This window comes from Saccostrea cucullata, unplaced genomic scaffold (genome assembly GCF_032062105.1).
Source record: "Saccostrea cucullata isolate Sc308-1 unplaced genomic scaffold, CSIRO_AGI_Scuc_v1 ctg5564, whole genome shotgun sequence".
Taxonomy (NCBI): Eukaryota; Metazoa; Mollusca; class Bivalvia; order Ostreida; family Ostreidae; genus Saccostrea; species Saccostrea cuccullata.
The window spans coordinates 37,673-58,604 of record NW_026933912.1 but is presented as its reverse complement, the minus strand read 5'-3'; the positions used below and the strand labels follow the sequence as shown (position 1 = coordinate 58,604).

The 20,932-nt window shown below is 39.0% G+C and overlaps 1 long non-coding RNA gene across 1 annotated transcript; it reads right to left on the bottom strand.

The window, feature by feature from the left end:
* Positions 1-4,255: 4,255 nt before the first annotated feature.
* LOC134239644 (uncharacterized) lies at positions 4,256-19,603 on the bottom strand. Its single transcript, XR_009986259.1, has 4 exons — positions 19,588-19,603; positions 9,486-9,557; positions 7,804-7,890; positions 4,256-4,451 (listed from the first exon to the last, which is right to left on the bottom strand). It is a non-coding gene; the product is annotated as an uncharacterized LOC134239644 (long non-coding RNA).
* Between the last annotated feature and the right edge of the window lie 1,329 nt (positions 19,604-20,932).

Below are 20,932 nucleotides of genomic sequence, written 5' to 3'. Positions count from 1 at the left end.
TACAGTCATGAATTTTACAAATGCATTTTCAAAGTCAATATTGCCATAGCATATTCAAAATATGAACAAATGTATACATGTACATAGCAAACTCATATCACCCCAATGTTCAATTTAGTATAAGGTTGAACTTATATTGCCTACACTGTAAATTCTTAAAATAATTCAGAATCAAACATCATAAATTATAATTAATTCAAAATCATACATCATAAATTATAATTAAAAGTGTATATATTTCTTAAGTATAAAATTATTAAAAAAATGAAAACAATTTTCCTGCAAATGACTTTAAACAAAACTAACATCATTGAGATGGTGGCCATCTCATAGGGCCCCGTGTTCAACAATGGACATGAAAATGTAAGACAGTTTAAACGGGTTAATTTTGAAGAGGAGCATTTTGTAATACAGTAAAAAATTTTAGTACAACTTCACGGATATTGCGAACACAGATATATATGGAACGCCATAGCTGCCTTAAGGTATGGTACATAATGTTACATGGTGTGTTCCATTTAATAAAGGGTTAATCAATAAAAAAAGGGTCATCACTCCTTTTTAAAGGGTAAAGCGAAATAAACATGGTGTGTTCAATATAAAAAAAGGTCGGTTCTTTATGTTGAATGGTCACCACTCCTTATTATACAGTGAAAGATACATTATAAATGGTATGTTTAATATAATAAAAAAGGTCAGTTTATTGTGTTATATGGTCACCACTTCATGTTATCGGGTGATAGGTGTATAAATGGTGCATTCGATATCATAAAGGATCTGTTTACTATGTCAAACGGTCGCCGCTACTTGTTATGGGGTGAAGTATACAAATTAAATGGTGCATTCGATATAATAACGGGTCGGTTTAATATGTTAAATGGTCGCCGCTACTAGTTATAGGGTGAAGTATACAAATTAAATGGTGCATTCGATATAACAACGGGTCGGTTTAATATGTTAAATGGTCGCCGCTACTAGTTATAGGGTGAAGTATACAAATTAAATGGTGCATTCGATATAACAACGGGTCGGTTTAATATGTTAAATGGTCGCCGCTACTAGTTATAGGGTGAAGTATACAAATTAAATGGTGCATTCGATATAACAACGGGTCGGTTTAATATGTTAAATGGTCGCCGCTACTAGTTATAGGGTGAAGCATAGAAATTAAATGGTGCATTCGATATAATAACGGGTGGCTTTAATATGTTAAATGGTCGCCGCTTCTAGTTATAGGGTGAAGCATACAAATTAAATGGTGCATTCGATATAATAACGGGTCAGTTTAATATGTTAAATGGTCGCCGCTACTAGTTATAGGGTGAAGTATACAAAACAAATGGTGCATTCGAAATAACAACGGGTCGGTTTAATATTTTAATTGGTCGTCGCTACTAGTTATAGGGTGAAGTATACAAATTAAATGGGGTGGTTTAATATGTTAAATGGTCATTCGGTGCACACATAACAACGGGTCGGTTTAATATGTTAAATGGTCGCCGCTACTTGTTTTAGTGTCAAAGGTAGATAAATGGTGTGTTCTAAAAGTAAATGGTTGGTTTACCATGTTTACTGCTACTTGTAATAGGGTAAAAGGCACATAATAAATATTTAAAATAAGTTAAATAACACACTAAAATGTGTCTTGTACAATTTTCATGCATTGTTCAGCTAATTTTACATGCATGGTTTCAAAAAACGCACATTAAATTTTAGCTATGATAAATTAATTAACTGGTATTAGAGAGGGATTTCAATGACACAGTTCTCCTTTAGTATTCTTATTTAAAGATAAAAAAAAGGAAGAAAGATATTAAGAATGAGCAATCCGGGTAAAATTTTGCAAGGAAAATTGGACGAACTTATCCTTTGTAGAACTGGCTGATGGAACAAAAATGTTTCGTATATTTAAATGTGTAAATCTATCAAGTACGATTGCAAAAAAAAGGCTAATGGTAGGGGGGGAGAGCTAAGTGTCAGGCGCGGATGCGGTCCAGGAATTTTTTTTCCAAGGGAGGGGTCCACCCCAGTAAAATAAACATTCATTCCTGACATCTCTTGACAAGCAAAAAAAAAAAAGAAAGAAAGAAAAAACCCACAAACATGTTTCTCAAATGTGAAAAAACTATTTCCGGGGGGGGGGGGGGGGGGGGGGGCGAACCTCTCATGAGTGTTACTTCTCATTTTGCCGTACGTTTTATGAAGGGAGGGGGGTAAAAATTGAAAGCCGTCAATAATTTACAGGTTTAAATTTGAAAAAAACTACTGGGGGTAGGATCTTTCTCTAACTTTTTGAAATATTCTTAATTAAATACTTTAAAGTGAGACAAACTTTACTTCAACCAAGCTGCAACAAAAAGTGGGGGGGGGGGCATTGGAATGAAAAAATCAAATCGGTGCACTTTCCCCCTCGTACCACAGACTTACATAGATATCTTGATATTTTATTGTTTCAGATTAAATTTACTAATTCTGAGATGTGAAGGGGAGTGGGGGTTGTTTGCTTGTTTATTTTTTGCTTTTTTTTCTTTTGAAACTATGTAAAATTAGCTACACAATTTGACACATCTTTACCCCTTTTTGTATACTTCACCCTATAACTAGTAGCAGCGACCATTTAGCATATTAAACCGACCCGTTATTATATTGAATGCACCATTTAATTTGTATACTTCACCCTATAACTAGTAGCAGCGACCATTTAACATATTAAACCGACCCGTTATTATATCGAATGCACCATTTAATTTGTATACTTCACCCTATAACTAGTAGCGGCGACCATTTAACATATTAAACCGACCCGTTATTATATCGAATGCACCATTTAATTTTTATACTTCACCCCATAACTAGTAGCGGCGACCATTTAACATATTAAACCGACCCGTTGTTATATCGAATGCACCATTTAACTTGTATTCTTCACCCTATAACAAGTAGCGGCGACCATTTAACATATTAATTCCACCCTTTATTATATCGAATGCACCATTTAATTTGTATACTTCACCCTATAACTAGTAGCAGCGACCATTTATTATATTAAACACACCTTGTATTATGTGCGCTTCGCCCTTTAACATGGAATGGTGACCATTTAACATACAGAACCGACCCTTTATTATATTAAACACACCATGTATTATATGCGCTTCACCCTTTATCAAGAAGTGGAGACCATTTATTATATTGATTCAACCCTTTATTATATAGAACACACCATGTAACATTGTGTACCATACCTTAAGGCAGCTATGGCGTTCCATAGATATATATCAAAGTTATCTTGTATACCCAGTTACTGTAGAAGTATTTTTTTCCGCGTGGTATTAATTTACGCTATGTACGCGGTCACAAATAATCCGCGGAAATTCGTCCAAGCGTACTTTATATAAATGAAAGGTATTTAGTGACAGTCTAGAAAATCCGCGTAATTTTCTACACGCGGATTAAACAGAAATTGAGATTCCGCGGAATTATGACCCTGTGGAAAAAAGTACGTTTACAGTATAAGAATTTACTGGAATTAAGGGGGGGGGATTATGCACCAAACAAAACAGAAAGGCTAATTCTGACCATGACCTAGAAACTTCAACCAAAGTCACTGCACATCCATTGACCAGTGGCACTCTGTGAGTGAAGCATGAGCCAGATTGGGCCAAGGAGAGAGCTCAGTAGATATGCTCCACACAAGGATTTTTCATAAAAATGTGCTATGACCTTGACGTAGAAACATCAACCAAGGTCACTGCACACTGGTTACCCAAGGGTACTTTGTGGGTGAAGTATGAGCCAGATTGGGCCAAGGAGAGAGAAATGGTCCGGGCAAGGATTTTTCATAAAAATCTGCTATGACCTTGACCTTTGGCCTAGAAACATGGTTCAAGGTCACTGCACACCGGCACACCGGTTACCAAGGGCACTTTGTGGGTGAAGTATGAGCCAGATTGGGCCAAGGGGGAGAGAAGATATGCTCTCGACAAGGATTTTTCACACAATTCTGCTATGACCTTGACCTTTGACCTAGAAACATGGTCCAAGGTCACTGCACATTGGTTACCCAATGGGCACTCTTGTGGGTGAGTTATGAGCCAGATTGGGCCAAGGGGAGAGAAGATATGCTGTGGACAAGAGATCTCGGACGGACTGACGAACGGAAAGCCAGACGGACAGACGGATTGACAGACTGATCACTACAGGGCACCCGCTGAGCGGGGCCCTAACAATAATCTTGTGTCAGGTTTCAAACAAACCTTGAGATAATATTGTCTGTGTTTCATTGAACCAGATCTGATGATGCAATTTGTATCTGTTGCAAGGGAATTTAAAAGCAAAATTTACCTACCATTGCATCTATGTTCCTTCTGAAAGCACGTCAGAAATCTATGGCTGATTAGTGTGGTAACTGGATTTTTTCTGAACAATTTGTGTCCATCAGCGAAAGCTTTCTGTAAAGCAAAGAACAGAAATAAATCTAAAAATATAATTAAGACTTGTCATGAATTTAATTTATATCTCATTTATTTTTCTTATTTTGAAATTAAATAACAAGATCAACTTTTTAAAGCAATATTAGTATGTTTGAATCTTTGTAATTATTTAAACGGTCATGAAAAAATAATTATGCACTAATTTTGCCTCCGTTATCAAAGATTTTTGGGTTTATATTGTTTTTGCACTGTATGTCCATCTTTTTGCTTCCTGTATTTGTCTGCTAAAACTTTAACCTTACCCATTACTTATGAGTGGGTGGAGCTATGGCTTCATATTCCACAGGTGTATTTCTTGTGACAAGAACTTTTTGGGGTAATTTAAAATTTTACCTCTCGACCTTGATATTAGGGTTTGAGCCACTTTTACCAAAAAAAAAAAAAAAATCCCTAAACTTTAACCTAGGCTATAATTTTGAACATCTAGTGCTATCAATCTGATACTTCACATTATTTTGTAATCATTGTGACAAGACCCTTCAATGAGTTTTTTTTACCATTTGATCTTGACCTGAGTTTGACCAGACCCACTTTTAAAAACTATAATCTAGGCCATAACTTTTTAACAGTTAATACTAAATGTCTCACATTTCACAAGTTTATTCCATATGACTAAACCTTCCTTCAAATGCTAACAATTTTGGCCTTTTGACATTGACCTTTGAGTTTGCCTTGTATTTCAGAAACTTCAGTCCTTGCTTTAATCTGTAATATAGGCATATATAAAAGCGCAAAGACTAAACATAGGATAAAACAAGAGGCCCAGGGGCCACAGCACTCACCTGAGAACATCTGCTAAGAAAAAGCACATATCAGATCAGAACTGAAAGTTTATGAGGGGGGGGGGGGGGGGGCTTTAATTTTACCCCCCACCCAGGGGTTCATGATTTGAACAAACTAGAATCTACACTACCTGAGGATGATTCCATATAAATATCACTACTTCACTTGCGCTGAAGTACTTGAGGCCAAAATAAAAAATACCTTTGTTTCCCCTAACGCGACCGACCCAACTATAAAACGCACCGACTGAAAAGATTTTTGAAATAAGATAATTCAAATTTTTTTTTATTGTCAACTAAGTTTTATAAAATACAATTTCATCAAAATCAGTTTTTATCAGAACGGCCGACATTGTTCTACTGTGATATTCAAGCATTTGATGGAAAAAAAATAGCGCCCAGATGTGATTACAGAGAAGTAGTTCTTCATAAAACAACGGCGATATATCAGTCTTATGCCTTTAGCTAACTTAAACTATACATGTAATTCTTCACTCTTGAAACAATTTGATAATAAAATTTACCATGACTAATTAAGAGTGTTTCGGAGGTGTCTTGGCGTCTCCATGTGAGTGAATAAATGTTCGAAAAGGACGGTAAACAACGAACAAACAAATCTGTCTGTTGAATTTCAGGTACGTAATACACGGAAAGGCCAGCCTCATGAGCAGATGAGGGGCCCACCTAATAAACACATCATTCAATTTCACTGCATTTTATTTGAGTTTTGATCTAATAAACAATTCATCTATGTTCCTATGTTAACTACTAGTATATGCCATTATGGAATCATAGGAGTTGTTGTAACTATGTGTGCATATTCATCATGATAAATATAATTCAGTTGTACTTTTTTATGCCTTCATTTACGGGTTAAACTGCGTGACTATGACATTGTTTTATTAGCATTTTTATCATTTGAAGATTCAGTTTGGTTCATTTAAATATTGTTTAAATACTCTTTCCAAATAGTTTTGATCATAATTCAGCTTCCTGAGACGTCCAGTGTCATTTTAGGCCCTTGAAGATTGGTTGTTTCTTTGCTTTTAATCCCTTTGAGATTTGTTGGGACGACATTTGAACATTTCACCATTGCTCCAAATTTAGACGTACTTTGCACTTTTTTGTCATTAACTCTTTACAACTTATAGAATTGTTATGCAACATACACTGAATTCTCACGTCATAGAAATATAACTTTACCATTTCCCCACAAGCACTTTATAGCGGGGTACAAATTTCTCTAAAGTTTAGCGTAAATAATATCATGACGTAATATTTTAATTAGAAAATAACTTTTCTTCTTTTATGAGATTTAAGCAAGTATAAAATAGTTGGAATTGAGCAATAACTTGAAGATTAAATGACTTGTTTAAAGTGCGTGAAAATGCGTGATTGCGGGGAAACGGTAAATGCGTGATTTTGCGTTAGAAATAGGAAATGGTATATGCGTTGAAATGCGTGACTGCGGGGTAGGGGATTAAGCAGTGGGATCTTTTTGAGCCAGCATCTTCTGCGACACTGGACAAAAGTTTTATGGTCCCTTTTGAAGGACCGTTTTCAACGTTCCTCATTGGTATTTAAACCTGCGACTTAAACTTAACCACTTACGTCTTAACTCAAAAGCAAAATGCTCTAGATACAATGTAAATCTCATAGACCTCAAAAAAGTACAATGACTGTAAGCACTGGAGGATGATTGAAGTTTTGAAAAAAATATACTCGGATATCCAGTCTTTGCGTATTTGAGGATCTTGTCTTTTTTATTCGATTTACATAAACGTACTCTGGCGTGAGATATTTCACAAGTTCATCTAAATTACAGTTGTGAATTAATTAATCATGAATTTTGGTTTTAAACGGCATATGTATAATACTTAGCATTTTGTTCACAAATCACTTTCTTTTGTACTTTTCTTATTTATAAATGTAAATTTTCCATTAAATTTTAGAATGCTTTTTCAAAGCTGCTGTCAGAAAATAAAATTGTTTACCTACCTACCGACCCAACTTGAAATTTTAGGGTCGGGTTAGGGGAAACAAAAATATTTTTAATTCTGGCCTGAAAGAAAGATTTTAAAATGGTATCCCTATATATCCCAATGTAAAACTTGGGTCGGCCATTTTGGCCCCAACCTAATCCCAGGGGTCATGATTTGAACAAACTTGAATCTATACAACCTGAGGATGATTCCACATGAGTTTCATCTTTCTTGGCCCAGTGGTTCTTGAGAAGATTTTTTTAAAATGCCATTAATTTTTCATTAATTCATAATTATGTCCACTTGAAAGAGGGCGTGGCCCTTCATTTTAACAAACTTGAATCCCCTTTACCCAAGGATATTTTGTAGCAAGTTTGGTTGGAATATGGTCTAGTTGTTCTTGAGAAGAAGATGAAAATGTGAAAAGTTTACGACAAGCCTACGCCAACTACACCAACAAAAACTTCTGATCAGAGAAGCTAGCTTACTTGTGCCTTTGGCTCAGGTAAGCTAAAAAAGTGTCCCAAAAAATGATAAAATACTTACATGTACTTTTGACAAATTGGGATGATTTAGGAGTTAGGACTACTCTGGTACTTGAATTCTGATCCTTGTGATGACAAGTAACTGTGCCTACAGAGAAACTCAAAAAATGTCAGATAGTGTCTGTAGGTTCAATAACAATGAGTTCATTATCCCTTTGTCACTTTATTTAAAACATGTATTCTATAAATTAAAGAAGATTATATTTACATTAAAGAAATGCAAGACTAGAACTGTCCAAACGGGACAAAATACCCCCCGCTGGGTTTTTCAGAAGTAAGTTTTTCCATAATAAAGATATGTATTAAACACGAATTATGAAATTTTTCTTCCAGTGACCTTGAACTTCCCCAAATGACCTTGGGTCAAGGTCATGACACACCCTTAGGTCATGGGCAATCTTTGAGTGAAATGAGAACCTTCCAAGTTTATCCATAAGAAAGATATGGACCGGACAGGAATTATAATATTTTTCTTCCAGTGACCTTGAACTTCCTCAAATGACCTTGAATTAAAGTCATGACACATCCTTAGGTCATGGGCAATCTTTGTGTGAAATGAGAACCCACCAAGTTTATCCATACAGGGGCTGACAAATAGATTTTTCAGGCACTTGCCCAAGGGAAAGTACATGGTCAAAATTCACTTGCCCTACCTGAATTTTTGCCTGCCCTACCATTAACTTATTCTGTATTTATAAATATATATAAAAAATATTGAGTAGAATATTGGCATAGATATTGATTTTATTTTTGATAATTGATTAAGTCACTTGCCCACGGGCAAGTGGTTTGTAAAATTTCACTTGCCCAACCCTAAAATTCACTAGCCCCGGGCGTCGGGCAATGGGATTTGTCATCCTCTGTCCATAAGAAAGATATGGATCGGACACAAATTATGAAATTTTTCTACCAGTGACCTTGATATTCTTCAAATGACCTTGGGCCAAAGTCATGACACACCCTTGGGTCATGGGCAATCTTTGTTTGAAATGAAAACCTACCAAGTTTATCAATAAGAAAGATATGGACCGGACAGGAATTATGAAAATTTTCTTCCAGTGACCTTGAACTTTCCCAAATGACCTTGGGTCAAGGTTATGACACATCCTTGGGTCATGGGCAATCTTTGTGTGAAATGAGAACCTACCAAGTTTATCCATAAAAGATATGTATCAAACATGATTTATGAAATTTTTCTTCCAGTGACCTTGAACTTCCCCAAATGACTTTGGGTCAAGGTCATGACACACATGGGCAATCTTTGTGTGAAATGAGAACCTACCAAGTTTATCCATAAGTAAGATATGGACCGGACACGAATTATGAATTTTTTCTTCCAGTGACCTTGAACTTCCCAAAATGACTTTGAGTCAAGGTCATGACACACCCTTTGGTCATGAGCAATCTTAGTGTGGAGTGGTAGATTCTAATGTCCCTCTGTAAGAAAGATATGGACCGGATAGGATTGCACAGACAGACGGACGGACGGACAGACAGACAGATGGACAACCCGTCCTAAAAGTATATTTGTCTATGAAAAACAGATGCATAAAGGCTTGATCGCGAACTAGTTTATCCCTGGTAAATTGTGAAATAAAGTTGCCGCAAATAAAAGATGATTATCATTAACAGCACCTCAGGCTCTGCAACAAATATTAAATTTCTCTCTTAGATTTTTTTTACCTGTTTACATGTTTCATATTTATAATCTTGGAAAAGCCATCATTGTGGTATAAAGGAGTGCCATGCAAATACCTGCAAGTATAGAATACAACATTTAATAAATATTTTTGCAACTAATAAATATTTTGTAAATATATATACAGTACAACTCATTTTTGGGAATTTCAGTCTTGCATTCTAGATGTAAATATAAGCCTCTTTATATCTGCATATATTTTGGAATTCACAAAGGTTCTTGTGGACAGAATAGTGGGGTATTTTTTTGTTGAGGGGTTGAAAGAATTTTCAAGAGGGTGGGGGGGGGGCGGTGCTTTGTTTAGGTTCCACGTTCTTTAGTCCTAAATATTGTTCGCCAGATTTCTCATTCACCCAGAGTCCGCTCGCCCTAAAATTTGTTCGCATAGGGTCTGATAGCCATAATTAAATATAGATATTGGGCGAAAAAAAAACGGACTCTGTGCAAACGGACTCCTGGGAACAGGTAGATCAAGCAAACAAACCTGTTACCGCAGGATATTTGAAGAGGAAAAAAATTATTTTACACATACATGTAGTTAAATAAATCAATAGGATACCAGGTGGAGCATGATTTCTAAAGTAGGAGGTTCATAAACCTGGGAAAAAGTATTACCCGAAAAGTTTTTGAAAAAGAAAGGAAAATATATCTCAGAACTGAGAATCCTATTTTGTAAAAAGGGGGGGGGGATTTTGTAATGACGACCACATTTCTTTATACATTACAACTTAAGCTTTTCACTCAACATTCTCTATGGTAAAAACACAAACAAAAAATTTGAACTTTTGTCGTAATGGTCGACGAATTACCTGACAAATCCCTCCAGATTAGGTCGATAAGACAGGCTATGTCTAGCAGACGTCTGGCAAGATGGAGGTCAGGGAGATCAATGTTAGTTGAGATAGGTCGTACACGGATGAGTCGGGCTGTGGTACCACACTCCTCCCCTCCTTGTAGAGCCAAGGGTATCCATTGGCGAATTTTATCAATCAGTAATTATATTTGAAAAATCCACCCCCAATATTGTACAAAATCATCTAAATGTCAACTTGTGCAAAAGTACGAAAAATATACATGCAAATACAACCCAATCATGACTACTTTTCAACAAAGTACCGATGAGAGACATAATCCCTTCACATATGCATGTTGTAAGAAAAATGTAGAGTAATCATGACAAATATACAATGCGTTTATACACTTACATAACAAAAATTACTTTTTCTGAAGTAATTAAAATATACATATATAGAAAATACACTATATAATTGATAAACATGATGAGAAAAAAAAATTATAATCTGTAGAACTGCCTGGCATTGTTGTTACATGTCTCCAGGATAAATGAAACTGGTGTGTTGCGGATAGAAGCAACCTGTGCAGCAAGAGATGCTAGGTTCCAGGGGTGGTTCATCTTGCATCCAGGAGCTGGTAATAAATATGGAGCATCTGTCTCCAACAACAAGCACTCAACTGGGATCCTGGCCACCAGATTTGGGTCCTGCGCTGATCTCATTGTGACGCCAAATTTCACTGCAGGCAATTCCATCTCCCACTGGCGTAGCTCCTCCACCGAACCTGTGAAGCAATGTCGATGGAAAGCATGGTGTGTCATGTCCATCATACGGATCATGGCCAAGGTGCGTTTGGCTGCCTCACCGGATCCATCATCCCTGCAGTGTAGAATTACAGGCTTACCGACATCTCTGGCCAAGTTAAGGGCATCTGCTAAAAAGTCCTGTTGAGCCTGCAGCAAACGCTCCCTACAAGCCTCTGGCCTCACACAGGGGTTACATCTGCAGTTGGTGGTGAGATCAATCCCAACCTCCACAATGGCTACACAACGCTGGTGTGTTACTAAGTCCATGAGCCTGTCAAGGTACTGCTCTGCCAGGTCAGCAACATGTGGGTGGATACCAAAGGAGACTGATATGTTTTTGGCATCCAATATGTGTTCCTGCCAAGATTCCCATTGACGGGGAAAGACATAGTTAGCTACGGCATGTAGCACCTGAACCCTTCCACCGAACTGCTGCTCTAGTTCAAACCAGGTCTTGAAGTTGGTCCGGCGCAGAATTTGGTCTAGGTGAAAATGACTGTCAACAATCCTGGCCATGATGGGGTTCCCTGCTATAGTAAAGGGTCTATCAATGGTCATGCCATTCGCCAAGAGTCGCTGTTGATGCTGCCTGAACATTTCCTGCTGCTCCATACTCAAGCCCTTCAGTAGGGTACCAACAGCCTGCCAATGCAGAAAACATGCTACATGGTTCAAAGGCTTGAGCTTAAACTGGGCGACTCGGTGTTCACTGTAATGGGTAGAGTAGAAAGTCATCAACTGCGTCTCCTGTGTATTAAATTCTCCCACTACACTGTCATACAGGTTTGATGATGCAAACTGGCGCAAGCACTCCAAACTGTCCAGTCCGAGCCACTCTCTTAACAAGTGAAGGGACCCATTAAAGAGCTGGCACCACTCATGGAGGTTCTCGTCATCAAACAACCTCTGTTGACCTTTGTGGGCAAGGGTGTGCTTGACTGCCAGACTAAGGGTTGATCCCTCTAATTGGCGGCATTCCCAGCAAGCAAGTGTCCCAACCCAAAACCATGGCAAATGAGTCAGCAATACATGTCGTTTTACATGTCCACTGAGCTTGGTACCACAGATAGGGCAGCTGTACTTCCCGGCTCGTGGACCAGTACTACCAGAGCATAAAGCCCCAAGCACTACTGTCCTGGTATCTTCTGTGGAAGATGCTGGAGGAGACTGTCCCTCTTTGTTCGCTTCCTGTGTACCGGTATCTCCCGGGATGCTAGTGTCAGACATCACCTCATCCAGAGTTATCCACTCCTCCGACTGGCTCTCAGATGAAGGGTCATAGTCAGGGACAAAATTTACATCCCACAAATCTTCCTCCATTATCCTTGCAGTCTACAAATATAATCGCTTATACAAATAACAATATCCTACACTGAATTTAAGGACCACTGGCTTTTCCAGAAAGAAAACTGAGAAAAAGAAATATAGAAAGAGATATATACATTGGCTTATGTACAAAATAATGACTCTACACAAAGTCTTTGTACTTGGATGGAGGATTAATATTCCTTCCATGTCTTGTTTGTACAGCAACCTTGGGTAGCACAAGAGGCTCGTTATCATCCGAAGCTCCATTGTGGTCCTGACTTTCTATTGATTCAGTGAGATCCTCGTCTGAATCCTGTCCCTTGAATTCCTGAACCATACTTAAATCTGGATCCTTAGAAGTAGTGCTTGATGTATTATCCTGGAAATACTGGTGACGCAGCCTTCGTAACCACATGGGGATATCTCGGTCTTTGCACAGTTTTAACCGATCATGATGTAGCACATGCTCTTTTTTCTGATCCCTGAGAGTGTAGAGTGGCGCATCACATGAGACTACCAGATAGGGCCCTGTCCATGGAGGTCTGAGTTTGGATGATTGACCAATTTTAGTTGTCGAGTCCAACTTATACACAATATCTCCGGGACTATAGTGATTCTCAAACAATCTAAGGTCATAGTCCCTTTTCTGACGAAGTTGGGCCATTTGTATATTTTGACGTGCATGATGGTGGGCCTTGGAGATACGAGCTGCAAGGTCAGTGCACCAATCACTTGGCTCAAGTGTCAAGTGTCAAGACCATCTGGGATATTTCCAGTAAGCAAATGGACAGGTTGAATAACCTCTCGACCAAGCATAAGGCGGTTTGGGGTATAACCTGTCTGACGATGAATAGTGGAGTGAAGGGCCATTGCTAGGAGAGGGAGATCTCTATCCCAGTTTTTATTATTTTTCTCTATGTAACATCTTCTCATCTGGAGAACAGTGGTGTTGTATCGTTCTATCTGCCCATTTGATGAGGGATGGTAGGGTGTAGTCCGCGTCTTGGCTATTTGTAGCGTCTCACACAAGGCCTTAAACAAATTGCTGTCAAAATTCTTTCCTTGATCAGTATGCACTTCTAAGGGACATCCGAATGTGACAACAAAATGCACCAAGAATTTCTGTGCTACAGACAGTGCACACTGGTCAGGGAGGGCTGCCATCTCCACCCACTTGGTAAACTGATCAATCATCATCAGTACATAGTTATTACCATCCTCACTTGTATGAAATGGTCCCAGGATATCCAAATGAACACGCTCCATGGGGAAACCCGCATGATACTGACCTAAGGAAGCCTTCGGCCTCACATTAGGTTTTTTGTTTTGATTGCAAGTTTGGCAGGAGGCAACATAATCTATGCAGTCCCTGGACATGTTGTACCACATATAATTTTGCTTAAGACGCTCGAGAGTCTTCTGTTGACCCAAATGGCCAGAGGTCTTTATATCATGACAACCATGTAAAACTGAACGCTGTAGTCCTTGTGGCACAAGGAGGCAGAGACTTCTGTTTGCCTTTCCATCCCATCTGTAATATAAAACCCTGCCTATAAACTGCAAATTCTTTCTACTCATCCACAGTGTCCGAGTACCTGGGCTCTGTAAACGGAGCTCTGACTGCTTGGGCTCAATATCATTCTCCAGCCACTTAATGATTGGACTTAAATCTTTGTCTTCTTCCTGCATTGATCGTACTTCAGATGGCGAACTTCCAACTGCCCAGTTGCACACAGAGGAATCACCTTGCCCAGGCTGTTTATCTAGTTGCATTACTGTCCTCACTTTGAGCACGGGTCCTGGAGACAAAGATGATCGACTTGATAGAGGCACTACGTCATCTACATCCTCAATGAACCGTCCCCATTGTAAGTGTGCTCTCTGGCAATAATGGCAGCCACCGCAAGGAAGATCTTCAACGTTTGCTCCTGCATTATAACAGTCACACTCTGCAATATTGTCCTGCAATCGACTCATTCCATCTGCATTTGTATGCTTTTTGCCAGGTCTATGGACAATTTCCATGTTGTACTGTGCCAGTTCTTCTAGCCATCTAGCAAGTTGTCCCTCTATGTGTTTAAATCGCATAAGCCACACAAGACTGTTATGATCTGTGCGCAAGAGAAACCGACGCCCTAGTAGGTAGTGTCTAAAGTGCCTGCAGAACTTCACTACAGCCAAAAGTTCTTTTCTAGTCGTGCAGTACTTGCGTTGAGGCTTTAGGAGTACATGGCTTGCATAACAAATTACTTTTTCTTTGCCCTCCTGTACCTGTGATAGGACGGCACCAATGGTCCTATCGGAGGCATCTGTGTCCAAGATGAAGAGTCCTTCAGGGTCAGGGTACGACAAACAAGGTGCTGAACATAGAGCCATCTTAGCCTTCTCAAATGCTTCTTGGTGCACAGTGTCCCAGGTCCATCTTTCCTTCGTATTTGCCAAGTCGTACAAGATTGCACAGATATCAGCGTAGTGCTGGATGTGATCTCTATGGTAATTTAGAAATCCCAAGAAAGAGAGCAACTCAGTGGTACTAGTGGGTGTGGGCCAGTTCCTAGCAGCTTCTGTTTTCGACGGCGCGATTGATACGCCTTTACTACTGACTACTTTCCCCAGAAATTCTACTTCCTTTTTAAACAATACACACTTTCTAGGCTTAAGCTTCAAATTATATTGCCTGAATCTGTCAAAGGCTTTCCTGAGATTTTGAAGACTGTCCTCAAAGTTGCGACCTAGTACTACTACATCATCTAGGTAGACCAAGACTTGAGTCCATGTTAAACCCCGAAGCACTAGTTGCATTGCCCTCTGGAAGGTGGCAGGAGCATTGCATAGCCCCATCCCCATACGGGTGTGTTCAAAGAGTCCATAACGAGTAATAAAAGCAGTCTTGTGCCTATCCTCCTCATCTATCATTATTTGGTAGTAACCAGAGGCCATATCAAGGGTAGCAAAATATTCAGTTCCTTGAAGTGTGTCTAAGCAGTCCTCAATAATTGGCAGTGGATAGCAATCTTTCACTGTTTTTTCATTAAGTGCCCGGTAGTCTACACACCACCTCATGGACCCATCTTTCTTTCTCACGAGCACTGGTGCTGATGCCCAATTCGAGCTGGAAGGTTGTATGACACCAGCATCTAGCATTTTGTCTAGTTGTGCCTTTTCTTGATCCTGGAAACCAAGTGGTGTTCTCCTCATCTTATGCTTGACAGGTGGATTATCTTTGGTGTCTATTCTGTGCGTAACTGAGGTTAGACAGCCCAAATCCAAATCATGCTTTGAAAATATGTCCTGGTAATCCACTAGCAGCTGTTTGACATGATGCTTCTCCTTGTCGCTAAGTCCAGAAGTTGATCTATCGTACAGATCTGTCAGATGTTCTGGTAACTTATCATCAGATTCATATTTCTGATTCCTCCTAATGAGAAGAGCATCACTCTCATTTGAGCATATTTCAGCATAAGCCTCAGCTTCCCCAACCACAGTACCCTCTTTGATCTTGACTGATGTATTTGAGTCGTTAATGAAGCTCATAGTTGTGGTAGAGCCGCTTCCAAGGGTATGAGATCCAAGAACATTACATTTTAGATGTAAAGGGGAAACAACATAGTCACTTGATAATGGTTTATCTAGTTGAACTGATACTTTGGCAATAGTGTTAGGCGGTACACATGCTGTCCTCCGTATCCGGACGTGAGAGCTTTTGTGCCCTTCAGGTGGGTCGGATATCAATTTTATAGGAAATTTCCTGCCCTCGAGAAACAGCACTCCCCTTTTGATGTTGATGATCCCGTGGTTGGCTTCCAGAAAGTCTAGTCCCAGGATCATGTCATCATCCATTGATACCGCACAGCAGTCCCAAGTTACATGAAGATCACCAATATTGAGAGGAACGTTCTTGAGCAATCTACCATGCACTATTTCGGCACCTAGCCCCTTAAGCTTTATGAACTCAGATGTAGCTATCTGGCTGTCTGGCACTATTTTATCATTGACAAGGGTTATCATTGCAGCTGTGTCAACAATTGCATTAATAGGCTTTTCTCCTATGGTGACATTTAGTTTGATGCTTTTTCCTAAAGTCCTTCGAATAGTAACAACGTTGTCTCCTAGGCCACTCTTATCAGGGGTCAAGTGTGGGCCTACTGGCTTGACCCTTTTCTGTTTAAATCGCCCTTCATTGGGCTTCTCGCTTCATCTGATGTATTGTTGGCTCTTTTATTTGGAGACGAGAAGTGATGGCCCCTGGCTGGTGATTGACTAGGACTTCTAGATCTCTCTAGGAAATGCCCTTTTGATAGTGGTGAACTACTCCGATTTCTGCCAAAGGATTGTTGAACTGTTGTGGTTAATTTTTCAACTAAAGTTGTCAGGTGTGAGATTTGCTTATCCAGAGAATTGTTGTTGTCTTCCTTAGAGAGCTTAGTATCAGCCCTACGAGGAGAAGGTTCACTTGCTGGGGATCCCTCCCTGCTCGAGAATGAAACTTGTCGTTGAGAATAGGAGGCTACTCTGGTACTTCCTCTGGTCCCGTATAAAGCACGATGGTTCGCAATGGCTGTTTTTACATACTTTACTGCTTTCTGGAGTGTTGTTGGTTCCCTATCCATTGCTTTCATAGCAGCTTCTTTATCTCGACAGCCACGTAGGAAGGTTTCTATCGCTATTTCCTCAATCATGTTCCCTTCACAGCTCTCATAACCATCTAATGCTAGGAAGTAGACACGCTGAGAAAATTCCTCCACATTTTCATTTTCCAATTGCCTTGTAAAGGGGAGCTGGCGACGAGCTAGAATAGGTACTTCCTTTCTGCTGAATCTCTGTTTTAATTGCCGTTTCAGCTCTTTATAGTCACCATTCTTGTTCACTTTCCTGGCATATTCCAGAGCCACATCCCCTAAACAATCTAGAAGACGGAAAGCCTTCTTATGGGAGGACCATCCACGATGAGCTGCAATCCTTTCAAATTGGTAAATAAAGGATTCCCAATTTGGGCTTTCAGTGCCTTTAAATACGGGCATCTTTTGAACTTGTGGACTCTTGCTTCTGGATCTGCTCCTTGATGTACGAGTCCATTTTGACATGGTATCATCTGAGGAGGAACTGGACGATGGCGATCTATTTCGGTTACTCTTTTTGGTCTTCCTGCCCCTGCTTTGTTCCTTAGGAGTCAGAGACCCCATCACATTGGGTTTATCTTGGGAAGTAATAGGAGCCGAAGCGGACGTTGATATGTATTTTTCATTACTCTTCTTTTCACCATTTCCTTTCTTCTTGGATGGGAAGTGAAGATCCTGTTCAAACTTAGAGCTCAGCTGAATTGGTGTTAGATCTTGGAAATCAGCACTCTCTAACTTCCCATTCAGGGGTGTGCTTGTTTTTTGTTTGGTCCCTTTGAAAGGATCTGAAATGTATCCTGAAGGGGGAATGACAGATGTCAATTTGTCTATAATTAGCTTCTGTTCCTTCCCTGTTTCTGACGGCTTGGCTGGGGTTTGAACTGTGTCAGCTTTAAGAGTAAGTGACTTGTCGATGCTTTTCTCTATATCAAATTGATTGGTCAGTACAGGTGGTGTGTTGTACAATTGGCCCATGGAATCAACATCCGACTTCAGGACAACTTGTGACCGTAAGGAGTTGACTTCATCACGAAGCATTTGAATGCTTTTGTTCATTTCCAGTAAGGTCAAATGCAGTTGCGTAGCACTTGTATCCTCTGCTTTTTGTACCGGCTGGTTTGCTGAAGTCTCTGGCTGAGCCTTCTGGATGGTAACAATACCTGCCTCACTCCATTCTGTCCATTGAGAGAGTGCAATCTGGGTCACATCAGCCACATCATTAAAGTCGAACTCTTCTTTTGTTTCCCTAAGCTGTAGAATTCTTTTAGCTTTAGCTTGTCCGATACCCTCCAATGATTTCAGGTCTGTCTCTGAGGCATTGTACAGATTAATTGGTTTACTAGCAGCCATTATCAATTATGAATATTTTATTTTCAAAATGTTTACAAAATAGGAAATAGAATGATAGATTAGAGCAAAAGCAGAGCCAGTGGCCCCAATACCTACACAGGATATGGGGCTATATTGTCAAAATGCAGGAAATACAATCTCAGTGATAATCACTCTATTTTTCTAATTGAATTTGAAATAATTAATCAAGAAAATACTCAAGGAATAATATTAATTTGAAAAGCAATGAATATTATATGGCACGAAATGCGCGCCGTAATACCAAAAGCGAGGGAAAGTAGGTCACGTGACTTTTGTTTTCCTAAAATTTGGGTGGAATTTATCGTAAAATATGAAAATTAATCAACTTTACTGTGACAAATTAATGTTTTGACTATAATTAATCCTTAAAAATGGGGTTATAATAAGTAAAAACTTGTATTTATTCGTTACAAATCAAGTTGTGAAACATCAACATTAGCAAACACGTGGTTCGTGAGATGCTCGGTGATTTCACAAAAAAATATGTTGTTGCAAGTTGGTAACCAAGAAAAGCGTAATTTCGCAGATTCCACAGCTACCGGCGACGCCAATGTCGTAATGGTCGACGAATTACCTGACAAATCCCTCCAGATTAGGTCGATAAGACAGGCTATGTCTAGCAGACGTCTGGCAAGATGGAGATCAGGGAGATCAATGTTAGTTGAGATAGGTCGTACACGGATGAGTCGGGCTGTGGTACCACACTTTCTTCTTATTCCCCCTTTTTTTTTTTTTGCAAAGCCAAAGGGAGGGTTGCAACCCCCTTAGAATAATCTGTGTCTCGGGACAAGCCCTCAGTGGCCGGTTCCGTACGGTAGGACATTTATCATTATAATGATAGAACATTCTATCTACAACCCCGCAACCTCCCCCCCCCCCCCCCTTGGATTCGCCACTATGTGTGTTATTTGCTTGCGGCAGTTCATAACGTTATACCAGATTAAGGTGCAACAGGATCTAAAAACAAACCAAAACATTAGGCCTACCCTAGTTCACTAGGCCTTTTCAATAATATTGTAAGAAAAGCAGAGAACCTGTACCAGGCCCTTCTTTCAGTTTCAACACATACCATAGATAATGTTATAGATATACTTGAATCTGTTATTATTAAGCTGTCAACAAATATTCCCAAATAAAGTTATTACATATATCTGGTATAAAAAGAAGTTGAAAATCTTACAAACTTACAGAAAATATGCAGTTCATGAGTTGAAAATATTCTGCTCTGCATGATGACGTAATTTGTGACGTATGGCCTTCCATAAAAAACTAGCTTTGGTTCCATAAAGTAAATTTATATCACTTAATCATCAGCGTTCGTCTTTGAAGCGGAGATACATTTTCAAGATAAAAATTTGAACGACGAAAATTATAAAAATTTAGGTATTTCCCGATTCTTTGATGAATACGAAACTGAATGGCCAGGTTCAGTTTGCACTTCCTGTTACAGAAAAAAAAACCGAGTCAGCGAGAGCTCCTTTCTATGGTTTGTTCCAGACTTCCCTTTTGGCTGATTGTGATCTAATTCCTTTAAACAATGGTAAATATGTATGCTTTGTTAATTGCTTATCATATTTTGTGTTTATAATGCACATTTTTAATGATGATTCAACTTGCAACGAAATCTTTCAGAGTAAATTCGGATTTCGTTCTCATTTCAGGTTCTGCGTAACGCAGCCAGGGTGAATCGAATGATCTTTTTATGCTTAGTGACATTTATTTGAAAGTTTACTAATTTTTGGGTAAGTAATTAAAAAAGTTATTTTTATTTTAACTAACTGTCATTACAAGTCTCTACATTTGTGTCACAACAAAATACACAGACTGTGTGTTTTGTTCTGACACATATGTAGAGACTTGTAACCACAGCTTCAATGGACCAAGTGTATCCTACAAAATAATTTAGACATAGGATGATAGGTCCAACAATAGTTCCCTCTTCTAGGGGATTCATTTGAGTCCATGCACAGGGGCATCTTATCCACTCTGTTCTCTACTTCACACATAAAAATACACAAGGGAAGAATTGAAAGTAGCACACGATTTTTAAAAGAAGTCAAAAAACAACTTACCTGAGAAAAGTTACACAAATCCTGAAAGGAACTAGTGCAAATGATGTCTTAGTACTTATCCAGGCTAAAATATTCCAAATAGATCCATCCAAAATAGCTTTTATCCAACAAAAACCCCAGCTTTCTGCACAGTGTGAAACTCTTCGCCCAAGAAAAGATAACTCACTCGGATGACAATAGGGTAGTACCCGAGGCGTTCCGAGCGCAATTTTTTGACTTCTTTTAAAAATCGTGTGCTACTTTCGATTCTTCCCTTGTGTATTTTTATATATGTGTAGTAGAGAACAGAGTGGATAAGATGCCCCTGTGGTCCATGCAAAAAATGTAACTATAATTGTATTTGATTTATTCACAATTGAGGTACTATTCTAATTTTTCTAATCAGATTAAAAAATCAATCTTTTCAGTATTGAACTGTTGTATGTAATTTATTAAAAATTCACCAATGACATGTTTATTGT